Genomic DNA, 14,892 nt, shown 5'->3' on the forward strand with positions numbered 1-14,892 from the left:
CAGTTGCCACTGCCTCAAATTTTATAACTTTTTACAAAAAATTATATTAGTCCTACTAAATTAAATCCATTAACTGGCTCGACTGCACTTCACTGAATTAAATTTATTTCATCTTTCACCTCATGAAATATTCATTCCATTGTATCATAAACATGTATTATTTGCATATTAATCAAAGGAGTACGGTTTTCATTCACAAAATCTCTAGCTGCAGTGAAGTAGATAAATGAGTCATTCGTTTTATCAAAGTCAAGTGAGCAGGAGAAACGCTACGTGGCATGTTAGCGTGCAAAGCAGAGGAGTTTACTAAAGTTGTTGACAAAATTAAGGCTCGTTATGACAAAGATGTTGACGATAGAGTTTATGCAAATTTAGGAGAAGTACTGCAATGCTTTGCTGTGGCTCAACAAACACATCAACTCATGGTTATGGAAGACTGACCTCTTGTCCTTCTTGCGCTGGGTAACCGATCAGGTGTTAGTCCCGCCCACTGACTTTGGTGCCTGAGTTTGATAGATAAAATAAATTCATGACATGCCGCAACATGTGATAATTAATGAAATACTTAAATAATAATATATGTTTTTACATTAAGCAAGCCAGTATTTTTTTAAATTATTGAGTGTTATATTGGATTGGATAACTTTATTCATCCCGTATTCGGGAAATTTCATTGTGGCAGTAGCAAGAGGGTGATTAGACAGAACAACAAAGCACAAAGTACAAAGCAAATCAAAGTAAATGGGATAATTGAGAATCACCAAATCAAATCATTAAGACAGAAAAGCAGCAAAAACTAAACGAGCAAGAGTGGACGGAGCTACCGCCGCCGGCTTCCACTTGAACGGCGCCATCTTGGTTGCGGTAGCTAAAACGGATACAGACTCAAAAAGTTGGACAAAAACCGGAACCACACACAGGAAGTCTTCCACAAGATGGGGGACTTCTGCAGACTGGGATCGAGGTAGAGACTATGCAGAGTCATTCTTCCAAGCTTTTGCATCCATGGTGACTGGCTGGCAACCAGTTTAGGGTCAAAGTTAGCTGGGAAAGGCCTGAGGCCTTGTGAGGCTTAGTGGTAAAGAAGATGAATGAATGAATGTTTTCTCCATAAAACTAAAATAACAATCATGAACTGCATGACTTTTATAAGAGTTATTTGTTTTGTTTTATAGATATGAGCAATTTAATGATAACAACATGTGAACAAAAAATGAATAGATTCTGTTATGCATAAGGATAGTCTATTCATTTTATAATTCTTTTACAGCAGCAGCTTCAGCCTAGGGCAACTGTGTGGTGTCAGACAGTAGAGTGCTGATAGATGATTCCTGTCCATGTCTTTAAATGGGCCTCTTGTTGGAGAGTTAACCCCTCTAACCCTGCTCGTCTGTAACTGCACACTGCTCTCCCACTGCCTTGGACAGATGCCTTTTTCGGAGAAACCCTATGAGCAGGTGGAGCAGCGCAGTTGAGAAATGGATGGTTTTGTGCGGTCAAAATGAAAAAAAAAAAACAATTCCCATGTTGTTTGGTTGTTTGGGTGAGATTTTGCACATGCAGTACTTTTTCTGTCTTCTGAGTATCTGCACCACCAGCTGATGGCTTTTTCCTTTAATTATTGAAATGTCTTTAAGGCAATTTTCTTGGCAGCTGAAGACAAATATGCAGGACAAAGGTCAACTAAGTAGGCTTGGAAAGAAAATTTGATATCTGCTTCAACTGACTTTGTTAGTTTTTTTGCAGTCATCACTTGGAGTTATATATTGTATGACATATGGAATTAATTGGGAAAAAATAAAGGGCAGTTTTGCTAGAATTATAGTTAGTGTTCGGCTGCAGGGATTTTATTTTGGTACTCTGGTACCTTCCAACTTCCCCAAAACATGGATGCTAGTTGACTCTAAATTGGGATATGAGCATGAGTGGTTGTGGTCATCTCGGTGTGCCCTGCGATTGGCTAGAAACCAATTCAGCCTGCCTACTGCCCACCAAGAATGATCCCAAGAAATGAATTTCATCTAATTTTCCATGCCGCTTATCATCACAAGGTTTGCGGGGGGTGCTGCCCCCTATCCCAGTCAACTAGGGGTACCAGACAGGGGACACCATGAATGAGTAGCCAGCCAATTGCAGGGCACAAGGAAACGGACAACCATTCACCCACACACACATACCTTGGGGCAATTTAGAGTGCTCAGCTAGCCTACCCTGCAATTTTTTGGGATTTGGGAAGAAATCGGAGTACCTAGAGAAATCCCACGCAACCCCGGGGAGAACATGCAAAGTCCAGACAGGAAGGTTCTGGGATCGAACCCTTGATCTCAGAACTCTGAGCCTTACATGGTAAACTCTCATGGCCACCAAGCCGCCCTGAATGAATGGTACACGGTCGATTGGTCGCTGGTCTTTTGGTCGCCGATCTTTTGGTCGCCGGTCTTTTGGTCGCCCGGAAGGTAAGTGATAATTACCATTTAAATCATTGCTCAAATTCCATAAATACAAGCTGCGAATTACTATTTAGTCATACTTAATGCCCTAGTAATTATTAGGCTAAAGAAAAGCTCCAAATTTCCCGGACTTTTATTTTTTTTTGTTGGAGAACTTGTTAAGATCCTGACTGACGTAGCTTCTTTAAGGGACAATGCATGTACATACAAACTCTTATACACTCACACGTCGGCTCAGTGAAACTGCTCATAGCCATTGTTGGCTCATATTGATGCGTAGACCGTGTTGTTTTACCTTTTTTTGTCGCCGGTCTTTTGGTCGTCTGTCTTTTGGTCGCCGGTCTTTTGGTCGCCCATTGTCGCGGTCGGGGCGACCAAAAGACCGAGACCAAAAGACCGGCGACCAAAAGACGGCGACCAAAAGACCGGCGACCAATCGACCGCACACGATGGAATGGATCTAGAGTATTTGGGAATATGGTTTTGAATAGATCTTCAATATTTGTACATTTATAAACATATTTTTAACCATATTAGGGTTTGTTAAGTTAGTTTGTTCATTCGTTTTGTTTTGAGCAACAGTGTATTTTCTGGGAGCATAAAAACAAGGGCAAAACACAAGGAAAATCTTTATGTGGAGATGGTGGAGCTTCCTGCAGTTTCTCGAACGTGGATGATGCACTGTCACAAGATATTGAACAAGAGGGTTATATAAGGACCAGGGCTATGTAAACATAGGTTTTAAGAATGTTTTTGTCTTCCTAGAAGATTAAGAGCTGTTGTAGTTGCAATTATGTGAGAAACTTTTGTTTCATTCATTTTTTTGAGGTTTTAAATATAAAGAACATACGAATGTCTTTTATTAAGCTCTCTTTGCTGTTATGTTTAATTCGGTGCTGTTACAAATTTTGTCTGTGGTGCATGATGAATTTACAATATTGGTCAAATGTTTTAAGACACTCATTTATTGAAAGGAGAAAAAGTCTTTAACCCTATGACTGTGCATGTAGTTACGTTTAAACATTTGCCAGTGTTTTTGATAGAAACAATGTGGATTCACTGTTTAGGTTTAATTCTCAATGTGAGTTTATGGTCAGATGTCATCACAGATGTGTTCATTTTGAATTCAGTGACTTTATAAAAACATCTTATTCTCTTTGGATGTTGCGCAGACAGCTGCCTAAACATTCTCACTCTCTCACTACTGTTCAGCCCAACCAACTCTGCTTTGACCTGTACCACATCATTGTTTGGCACCCACTAATTACATTACAGCGCAGTGGTAACAAAAAAGGTGTGTGAATACTGTATCATTGTCTCGTACAAAGTGTACAAATCATCAGGCAATTGAACCTTGCTGACATCCAGACATTTGTACAAGATGATTTTCAGTTTGAATCTGCAGTCAAACCACAAACCACAATTAAATTTGTACTTGTCTGTCTGAATGCAACTCAGGTGGACTTTAACTGACAAGGGATCTACAGGATGGTCTTTTGACAAGAAGGGTCTTTGAGATGGAGAGAGAAAGATTGCAAGATGTAATAACAGTGGTATTTTGCCCTGAGCACAGGCTGGAAATAGCATTTCATTTAGATTTTTTTTCATGCAGGTTGTGTGATGTTTATTAATGTAAATTAGAGAGAAAATCATAAATGTACTAGATTTTTCATCCCCTATAATCGTTGTGTACGATAAAGGAGGCAGCCTGGAATGATGCATTTTTCACAGACATGACTCACGGTGACTCCTACTTGAATTTTTCGGGATCATTCTTGGTAGTTATCTTTTACAGGCAAACCTGCGACTGGTACTTCATCGTTACAAAGAGTATTCACAGCCGGGAAACACTCGATCTCTGCCAAACCTTCGAACTACAAATCTTCTTGGATGTTTAGTTTTTGCTTGCAGACCTTAGATGGAATGTAAAAAGCATCTACAAATATAGTGATTAATTCTTTTCAAATCTCTACTCTTGGAAATGTAACAGTCGAAAGTAAAGAACGCCTGAATTTGTTGCACGCAGCATGCGATTGATTGACACTCATTGTGTTTATTAATTGCTGTCTGTCTCTGTGTCCTACAACTGACTGCCAATCAGTTTAGGGTGTAGTCTGCCTTTCGCCCAAAGTCGTCTGAGATATTCTCCAGCTAACACAGTTCTGAGATTGAGGGTTCAATCCGAGGTTGGGCCCTTCCTGTGTGGAGTTTGCAGGTTATCTCTGAGTTTGCGTGGGTTTTCTCCGGGTAGTTCGGTTTCCTCCCACATTCCAAAAACATACATGCTAGGCTGGTTGAACATTCTAAATTGCCCACAAGGTATGAGCATGAATATTTATCTGTCACCTTATGCCCTGCAATTGGCTGGCCACCCATTCAGGGTGTTCCCATTGTGGTGCCCAGAAGTTGGCTGGGATTGGTTGTTTTCTCCCAGTAGAACATCAGACAAATTATTTATGGAGCAGCTAGATTTTTTAAAAATCCCTTTATTTTCCCTGTAGATCGTTGAAAAGTGTCCAAGAATGATATTCAATGTGTGCATTCTTGCATTTTTTTTCTTTGTGAGATTGGAGATGTGGAGAGTAGAAGTGAGGACATTTTTTTAAAATCAGGGTTTAGACTGGACAGCTTTGTTTTGATATGCGGCTTTGTAGGGATTTGAAGATACTTTTAAAAAAAACTTAGACTGATTGGGTTAACATCCTTGCTCAGTGTTCACATATAGTGGATGAACTGCTCAGTAACTGCCCAGAGGCCACACATGGAAAAGTAATTGTGCAATCCCCAACGTCACAGCTTCTCAGTTCCTTGTACCTCCATTCCGTTAATGTTACTCAAGTGTCCTTTTTTTGCATTCCTCTTTGCTGTATTCTGTTTTTTTCACTTTTTCTTTTGCCTTGATTTTCCAGTGACTCCATCTCTCCAAGGCCCAGTAGAAATGTGTGTACCTGGCAACACGTTTTATTGCTCTGTCAGGGACCCGGAGCGTCATTTCGGCCATAAAAAGCAGTTCAGAATGAGAATAAAGAGGAAGCCGATAGAGTAGACTTATTGGAACAGTAGTTTTCAAACTATGAACAGCTATTATTTTCCCTTTCTCTTTTAACCCTCAATGCAGAGATCAGACAGCGTTTGGCTCTAATTACCGTGATGTGAATGTACATTCTCTAACTTTCTAAGCTGAAACTTATACACCACTTGACTTGTATGGTTTTATACAGTTACCAACAGTATGATTTATGGTTAGGTATTATGATGCACCCACAGTGCAGTCTGTGTGAGGTGGAGGATGTGGTGTATTTGTTTGTCCTGCTAAGTGTTATTACTACCACAGACCAAAGTATAGCCATTTTGTCTGCCTGTCATTTAGCAGGTAGCCTGTAATTAACATTAAAATATCTTGTGTGTGTTTACGCCTCTGTTTTACCAATTTTGATTTGTTTAGGCAGCTTGAGAAAGTGACTCACTTAGATTTAAAACAGTAGTTTCAGACCTATGATTGTTTTAAGTGCATATTTATGTTGGGATATGTCAGTATGCTGATTTCTGAAACATTTATTTCTACTATTTATTACTACATTTTAAATCATTTATAAAATTGATAATTCTGAGTCCTTTTAAAAATAAAAAGGTTATACATGTGCGCAAAACATTTTTGGATCAATTGTACTTATAAAATTCATAGCAGTTTTTCAGTCAGAGGGCTACCGTATTCATTTGAGTATAACGCGTGTAACGTGTATAACCCATCATTTGTGACTAAAAATTGGTATACAATTTTTATTTCACTTTTTCTCAGCTCACGCCAAGGATTGCACCGGTACTGGTAACTGGCAAATGCTGAACACATGTCACCATGACAAAACATTTATTCACGACATATGGTACGGAAACCTGGTAAAACAAACCAGTATGAACACAATTCTCAAAAGGTAACATATTTCTCAAAAATATAAAGAAAGCCAAGGCAAGGAGGCAGTGTCACATTTTTTAATGAATCAAAAAGCATTTGCATGGAGGCAGTGTCACATTTTTTAATGAATCAAAAAGCATTTGTGTGAATGTATTTACAATCCCAGCAACAGTAGATAAACAGCTTCCTGGAGGAAATCATATTTTTTGAGACAATTTGTTCTTTGAAGTGATGTGCAACAATGACACTGCAACTCCTAAACCACAGACCTTTTTGCTATAATCCTAAGAATGATGGAAGTAAATGTGGCCTTTTCCAGGAAACTACCATCCAACAGTATACCTGTGGGTCCTGTAAACAGCAGAGTAGATTACCAGGTGTGCATCTCATGTCTACTATTTACAACTCTTTTATACTTAAACTGTGAACTCAACTGTCTGAAATGCTCGACTGAGAATGTAGAGGCGCTAGTCTGATAGATTGTAAAACAGAACAAATTTAAATAGCTTCCTTCAGTAAACTAAGAGCACGTGAAGAGCAGTTAAAACTTTGGGCATTAGAAAATGATGTGTCAAAAAAACCTACATTTTACTTCCACTGAGTTTCTATAGCTGCATCCATCTAATCACGCTAACGTTACTAAATGAATAAATCTTTTATCTTTCATTCATGTGGAAGCATATCTTGATGACTCCTCAGCACCAATCAAAATGCTTCTAATACTCAGTTCATTAACAGATTGATGATATTCACCTTGATACACCTGTGATATTAATCAAAGGTACTTTAGATTTTTTTTAAACGTTACTTTTGAGCAGGCACATACTTTAATGGCTCCATTGCACCCTATCACATAAATCGTGCTGAGTGCTGTACTCACCAATGATTGAGAGCTTAAAAAAGAGAGGAAAGAATTATGGGTGTAAAAACAATGACGCAAGCATGCATGAGCAAAACTCCAGAGTAGCAATTTCAGAGGGGTAGCAAAATATTACAGAATACTGGTGTTCTATCAGGCCAGCATACCCATCGTATGAGCAAAAAACACATTTCTGCACACGTGCTGAAGAAAATTGCAAATTTACTAGCTTTGCAGTAACCAGACATGACTGTTAAATTACAATTTTACTCATGTTTTCGGCCTACCTTTTATTGAAATAAAAGGTGATTTGCGTTTTCATTTTTTTAAATCCATTTTTGGATCAGCTTTTGTCAGTGTCACGTTTTGCTTTTCTACATTTAAGTATTCCCGTGCATAAATTGTTTTTCAATTCTGAAATTTTCCACTGACTACAACATAGATTTTGCATTCGTGGGAATGCTATTCTGAAAAACTAGTCTCAGCTATCTGACTGAAGTATGGATATGCTACTCTGATCAAATATGTTGGTCTGATAGAACAAAAACAATAATAGAAGTGATGTGGGGGGTTGTGAAGGCTGGACCAGCAACAAAGAAGAAAATGCAGGGAACCTAAACTCGTACATCAATTATAATGGCTGGGTATTTGACCCGGCTGCCATTTCTTGATAGATATGGTATAATTGAGCCTTTAGACACATTACCTCACCTGAAAACTATGATATGCCTCTAAAAAGCTTGTTACTGTCCCATCTCGCAGGCACAGACAGACCCTACACATATTCTGTATGATGGGGAGCTTTTGAATTTTTAATCGACCAGTGCTGACTGAAACTGATTAGTTTAGTTTGGAACATTTTGAAAAGTCATCAGCGTTCAATTCTGATGGTTATCAGAGTTTCTTAAATTCCAGTTGAGGTTAACTCTAGCACTAAGCACAAATAAAAATGTGTATCTCTCTCTCTCCCTCTCTCTCTCTCACGCTCAGAAAAATGTGACCTCACACAAGGGAAACATCGGAGCAGCTGGCTGCAACAACATGGCAGATTGCAATGCAACATTGAGGATCATGGATATTTCTTGAAAACGCCTAACTTTTGAGAGGAAAATTATTTAAGTTGTGATGAGAGAGTTATTGGTTAGGTCGGTGTTGTGTAACAAAAGCATTTGGGGATTGAACTGTTGCTCACAGCTGACAAATTTTGGATTATTGGGAGGCGAATGTATTTTGCATACTGAGGACAATAAATGAATAAAAAGCACAGGCCATGCATTGATCGTTTATCTGAACCGCAAGGGCACTTAGAAATGTTTTTTACCCCTACAATGCATTTGCTATTGTTCAGGCATAGTACTGTAATACCTTGACATACGAGTGCCCCAACATTCGAGGAATTTGAGTTACGAGTAAAATTCTGAGCAAATGTTTACCTTGAGATACGAGACACATTTCGAGATACGAGCATACGAGATGACGAGAGGATGCTTATGATTTCAACGATGCTTATTCTTTCTCGCCGCATCTCCCTCGTGCAAAAATCTCTACGAGCACTGGGCAGAGCGTTGCATTTTTTCTGTGGTTTTTTTGCGAAACACAATGGGTCCAAAGCAAGTCGGTGCAATGAAGGGTAGTACGAAGAAAAGGCGTATGATGACAATCGATATTAAGGACGAAATAATCGAAAAACATGAGTAGTGTAGGGGTGACTGAATGGGCTCGTCAATAGGTATGGAGAAGCAGAAAGTTCGCTTCGAAAGCCGCGATGGAATACATTCACCTCTTTGGCTTGGTTATTGCACAAGAAGGTTTAAATTTAGTGTAACGTAAGATTAAAACTTTTTTTAAGTGTGTGTATAGGAATCTACGTTCATTTAAGTTAAATTTAAAGTTTATGATACGTTACAAGCGTATCCATCAAGTCTCTCTCTCTCTCTCTCTCTCTCACTCTCGCCCATCCGTAAATTCCTCGTTGTATTGAATAATGCCTCATTTTATTATTAAACATCATAACCACTGGTTATGTGTTACTCTGTTAGTAGATGGTGAATTACAACCAACACAAATATCTTTTTCCATTGTAATATCCTGTTTTTGGTGGGTTTTTTTCAGAGGGTGGGAACCAATTAATTTGTACAGTGGTACCTCTACATACGAGCTTAATTCGTTCCGGGACTTTATCCACGGCAACCCACTCGTAACCGAACAAACAAATTTAAATTAACTTGGATTAATATATACAGACACACTCAAATATATGTTTAATGTAACTTTACACAAAGCTGAATTCTAATTTTGTTTTATTTTTTTTAACCTTTGTTCTCTGGGTTAGCTGTTTGCAACGCCTCCACCCTCACGTTCGCTATCGATGGGCTGTTTGCTGTTGTATTCCCTTCAAAATATTCCAAAAATGATGCACACAAATATCCTCACAATAGGATAACGCACGACCATCGCGGGAGCTAACAGGCTAAGGAAGTAAAACAGGAAATGCAACAGCTCAGCCTACCCACGAATTGATTGTAGGTAATGAAGTTTTATTCTGAGAAAGGGTGGCATTGGCTATCGGTGTTGTGTGCACGAATATACTTCATTACCCAGAAAGCCCTCTTTTTGCCCGCGCATGTGCGTTGTGCGTTTTCTGGTCCATGTGTAGGAGAAACTCGTGTGAAGAAATCGTTCAGTGCTCGTAGATATCTGTTATACACGAACGAGATGCGACAAAAAAGACAGTGCGCTACAATGATAAAAAGCCTCTCATGTCATGGCCATCTGGCTTTCTCGCATCTCGAAATTTTTCTCGTATCTACAGCGAATTATTTGCTAGAACTTTTCCTCATATCTCAAGCATCTCGTAGGTAGAGCTGCTCGTATGTAGAGGTACCACTGTATTTAGTTCATTTCTATGGGAAACGTTGATTTGAGATACGAATAAATTGACATACGAGCTCAGTCCTGGAATGCATTAAGCTCGTATCCCAAGGTATGACTGTAAAGCAACTATACTCAAATAGTGCCTTTGACAGACAGGTGTCAGAAAGTGCTTTACGTGTATGTTCACACTCATGCACGTATTCAGACATCAATGGGATACTGCTGTCATGCAAGGTGCTGCCAGACCAACTGGTTTCAACTGGGGGGAAACGTTTGTTCCTGATCTTTTCAACTACACAATGGGAACTCTAGTGGGAGGAGCCAATGTAAATAGAAGAAAAGATTGAAGGCTGGCCCGGTTACAAATAAAGAAAGGAGATCTACTTCAAATTTCAAGTCAGTAGATCACACAAGGAATATTTTTGATTTTGTCAGACTGGACTCTCTCCACTAACACCAATAAAGGCAATACACGTATATGTACTTTGCAAGGAGGGGGCCCATTGCTCTAGTTCTCTTCCAAACATATCGAATTCATTCCAACGTAGTAGACAGTTTCTCATACATTTTGGGACCGATTGTGTTGTGTTTGAATTTCATTTACCATCATTCAAATACTATGTGGGTATCCTTATTCATTGAGGCACAACTTTAAAAATGTTTTAAAGGTAAAAGTATATATATTACAAATTAATAAAATGGGTAATTACCTTTTGTAAAGCATGAAAATAAAATAAAAAAGCCACAATGTTGTACACAATTGAAAGTATCTATAGTGAAATGATTACATGTACAAAATAAAAGCCTTTGGTACAGTGGAACACTCTACATCAGGGGTCACAAAACTATGGCCCGCGGGCCGGCTACGGCCCGTCAGCACATTTGGCCCGACCCTCTGAACAATACCAGAGATGCTATCGGATTTATTTCCTATTTGGGAAAAAAAAAAAATCCAGAATTTTTCCCCCCCCCCCAAAAAATCCTAGGCCCCGCCCTGTCAAAGAGAACGGAATAATGGCGAAAAAGTTAGGTAAGAGAAAAATTGATTCAGAATGCAGGGTATTTAACCTGGAGTGGACAAACGATTATTTTTTTGTTCAATGCAAAGAAAAGGCTATTTGTCTCATCTGTCAAGAGACGGTGGCGGTATTCAAAGAATACAATCTTCGCCGACACTATGAATCCCGTCACAAAGACAAGTATGATAGCTTGCAAGGCCAAATACGAGCAGACAAACTCAAAGCGAAAAACTGGACTACTATCTCAGCAGAATACATTTGTACGCCAAGCTCAGCTGAACCAGGCATCCGTTCGGGCCAGCTTTCGAGTTGCTAAACTGATAGCAAGCAGCGGTAAGCCTTTCACTGACAGAGAGTTTGTCAAGAAATGTATGGATGCTGTCGCGGAGGAGGTGTGTCCCAAGAAGAAAGATGCATTTAATGCCGTAAGTCTGTCGGCGAGTACAATGACCAGATGCGTTGAAGAAATCGGGAGTAATGTATATGCCCAGCTGCAGCAGAAGACGAAAGAATTTGACTTTTTTTCATTAGCACTGGATGAAAGCACGGACGTGCAAGACACAGCACAACTGCTCATTTTTATTCATGGAGTTAGCGCAAACTTTGAGATATGCGAGGATCTGGCAGCCCTCCAAAGTCTCAAAGTGACTACAACGGGAGAGGATATTTTTGACAAAGTGTGCCAAACCATGGAGAAGTTGGACCTGGACTGGTCAAAGCTAGCTAGCATCACAACTGACGTGGCTCCTAGCATGGTGGGCGAAACTCGCGGTCTAATGGGACGCATGAACCGGGAGTTGGAAAAAAGGGGTCTCACCGCCCCGCTACGAGTCCACTGCCTAATTCACCAGCAAGCACTGTGCTGCAAAGTGTTGACGTGAGAGAGATTCTGCTCTGACAACTGAGCTGAACTTTTATCTGTTAAGATTGTGCATGGCACAACAGAAAGTTAATGTTCCATGGCTTTTTTTCTATGAAGAACCCAGAGAGAGTTATTTAGTTATTATTTATTTCATAAATAGTGTTATTTATTTCAATTTTTTTTCTGTGAAGAACTCAGAGAGGGTTATTTAGTTATTATTTATTTCATTAATAGTGTTATTATTTGTTTTCTGACTTTTTTCTGTAAAGAACCTGGAAAGGGTTATTTGGTTATGTGTGGCTTTCAGGAAAACAATTTTTTTTTAAGCTGCCCTATGATCGTCACACTTTTTCTGTTACAAACTGACACCGGCCCCCCATCAGAGAAGGGAAAGGCTATGTAGCCCTCACAGGAAAAAGTTTGGGGACCCCTGCTCTACATGTTGCTTGAGTTTAATTACAGCCATGCACTTCAACAAATATTCATTGAAATCTGAATGATCATGTTTTATTCTAACCCATGGTGAATTCATTTAACGCTTGGGAGGCTTGGTGTGAATGTATGTTTAAGGAGCTGCCAGCGTAGGAACCTGATGTTGCTATACTGTACAAGCAAACACCCCAAAAAACAGAAAAAAAAGTTTTAATCCCATTTAGCTCTTGGCCAGAATACTACAGTGTTACTAACAAGTGACATCACAAACGGACAGGCTCTTTAGTATTTCAGTTTCATTATTGTGGTAGTCGGCATTTTGGGGTTTTTCCCCCCCAGGAAATTTCATTGTTTTATCAGAAAATTGTTCATGTGTGGTGTAAGAAATTGGAGCAACACGAATACTGCCAATATAAATATTATATATATAGATTTTCTTTTTTTTCCATCTGACCGAGGGTTGAATTTAGTAATTGGACATATATAATAGGATGTGGATAAAGCCTGTTGATTTTTTTCAGAATATTTTCCAATACTGCTTTGACCAAGTGACCAATGACTTGTGTTGCAGTTTGAGATAAACTGCAGCAATGTTCCCTTTTTTCATATGTCTGGGCATACAGACAACCTCCCTGAGCACACAGAGGACCAGTGTGAGCAACATCATAAATGCTCACGATGAGCACACACCAGTATAGCCCCTGCCATAAGCAGGTGAATGTCTAATACCCATAAATGATCTAGTCATAATAAAATGTAATGATTAATATCTATGAATAAAACATTTTAATTTGTCACAAGAATATTCACAAATCCGACTAAAATTTTACCTTATTTTTCACATCGGTCCTTCTCACTTCTCATTCTCGTTCAAAATCCTTGTCTGCTGAATGTGACACTTGAGATAGTCAAGCTTCCATTTATATACAATATTTTTCCATCGGAAAACTTGGTTACAACTTTAGCTTCGGTGCATTTTTTTGCAGATATTTTTCTCACCCAAATTGTTCTTCTATTTGCACATACTCCGACAGCCATTTCATCTTAAAATAACCATTTTTTTTACTTCGGCTTGTTTCGCCATGATAAAGGCTTGGCAGCAACTCCGCTGAACTGTTAGCTATATGCTAACCTGCAAAACACATGCACCTGTGCATAACGCGTAACTAACGCAGCCAATCAATGTCGTTAACATTTACTCATGCCGCGGAAGTAAACACGTGACGTGAACTGCCTCATATAGACAGGCTAGACAGTGTTAGTCATGGCTCTATCCGTAATTACCGTTTCTTGTCGTTTGTCAGTGACAGGCTGCCACTATCTGAGTTGCGTTGCAAAATGGCACAGAAAAAAATTGTAATGTGTGTTTTTTTTTTACAATTCAGGTTGCATTTTATTTAGTGTGCTGCATATGTTTGCTGTGCGCGGAGAACACGAGAGTAATGCGCAATTATGCACGAGCGCAGTTCAGAGGGAACATTAAACTGCAGTAAAATATACTGGCGTTAGATGGTTAGCATGTTTTAGTCAATGGAATGGGAGCCAAAACATCAAGGCTTTGTTGTCCTGGATGGTGTCGAAAATATCAAATTATTATAAATGAGATAAATGATTAGATTATCAATCATAAGGTTTGTTTTTAGAGTCAAGGGTCGTAAATGAAAGATATTTACCATTCGGTAGATTTTAAGTGAATGGAGCCCAACATGCATCCATGCTGGGATTGTGTCTCTCCTTTTCTGAGTCACGGGGGGCGTGATGTGGTTTGTATGTTGTTGTGAGGACAAATATTCATTTATGAAGGATGCTGAAGTAGTAATTCACTGGATTAGTGTCCCTCTGTATGGTATTTAATCTGTAAAAAGACAATTCAATACCTTATTGGGAGATGCAGGTTGCAACCCTCAGGGCAGTGACAGGCATATTTACTTAAATCTTGACTCCCATCTCATATGTAGAACATTATTTTACAATAAAACCAATCAGAATGTGATACACAGATGTGCTCAGAGGATGAAGTGGCCAAATCATTGCCAGTGCATGAGCTGCCTGGTGTGGAAAGATGTCTGGCTTGAGTAATGGCATTTGATGAGAAACGTGTCATTATCATCCTTGCTCTTACATTTCTATTTCCATATGATGTAATTTCACAGCAGTGAATATGCTAGAGAACAATTTACACATGTGGCCATGGTAATGTGTAATTCAACACTTAAGCTAATCATGGTACATTCTCTGAAAATGACAACAAATATCTTGGAGATAGTGTTAGGAATGGTTATTGCAATGGCTGTGTATGTGTACGTGTTGACTTGTGTGAGTGAGCTTGATATTGAGCATGTTATTTTTCCTCTGCCTGTCCATGTCTGTCCATGTGCGCATGTTTGTGTTAATGTGGTAACAGCCACAAAGTTGTAGCCTCAAATTAGTATGTGGTTTTCTCTGCGTTTTGGAAAAGCTTTTTAGTAAACACATGAAATGGA

This window comes from Stigmatopora argus, chromosome 10, assembly GCF_051989625.1.
Source record: "Stigmatopora argus isolate UIUO_Sarg chromosome 10, RoL_Sarg_1.0, whole genome shotgun sequence".
Classification (NCBI taxonomy): Eukaryota; Metazoa; Chordata; class Actinopteri; order Syngnathiformes; family Syngnathidae; genus Stigmatopora; species Stigmatopora argus.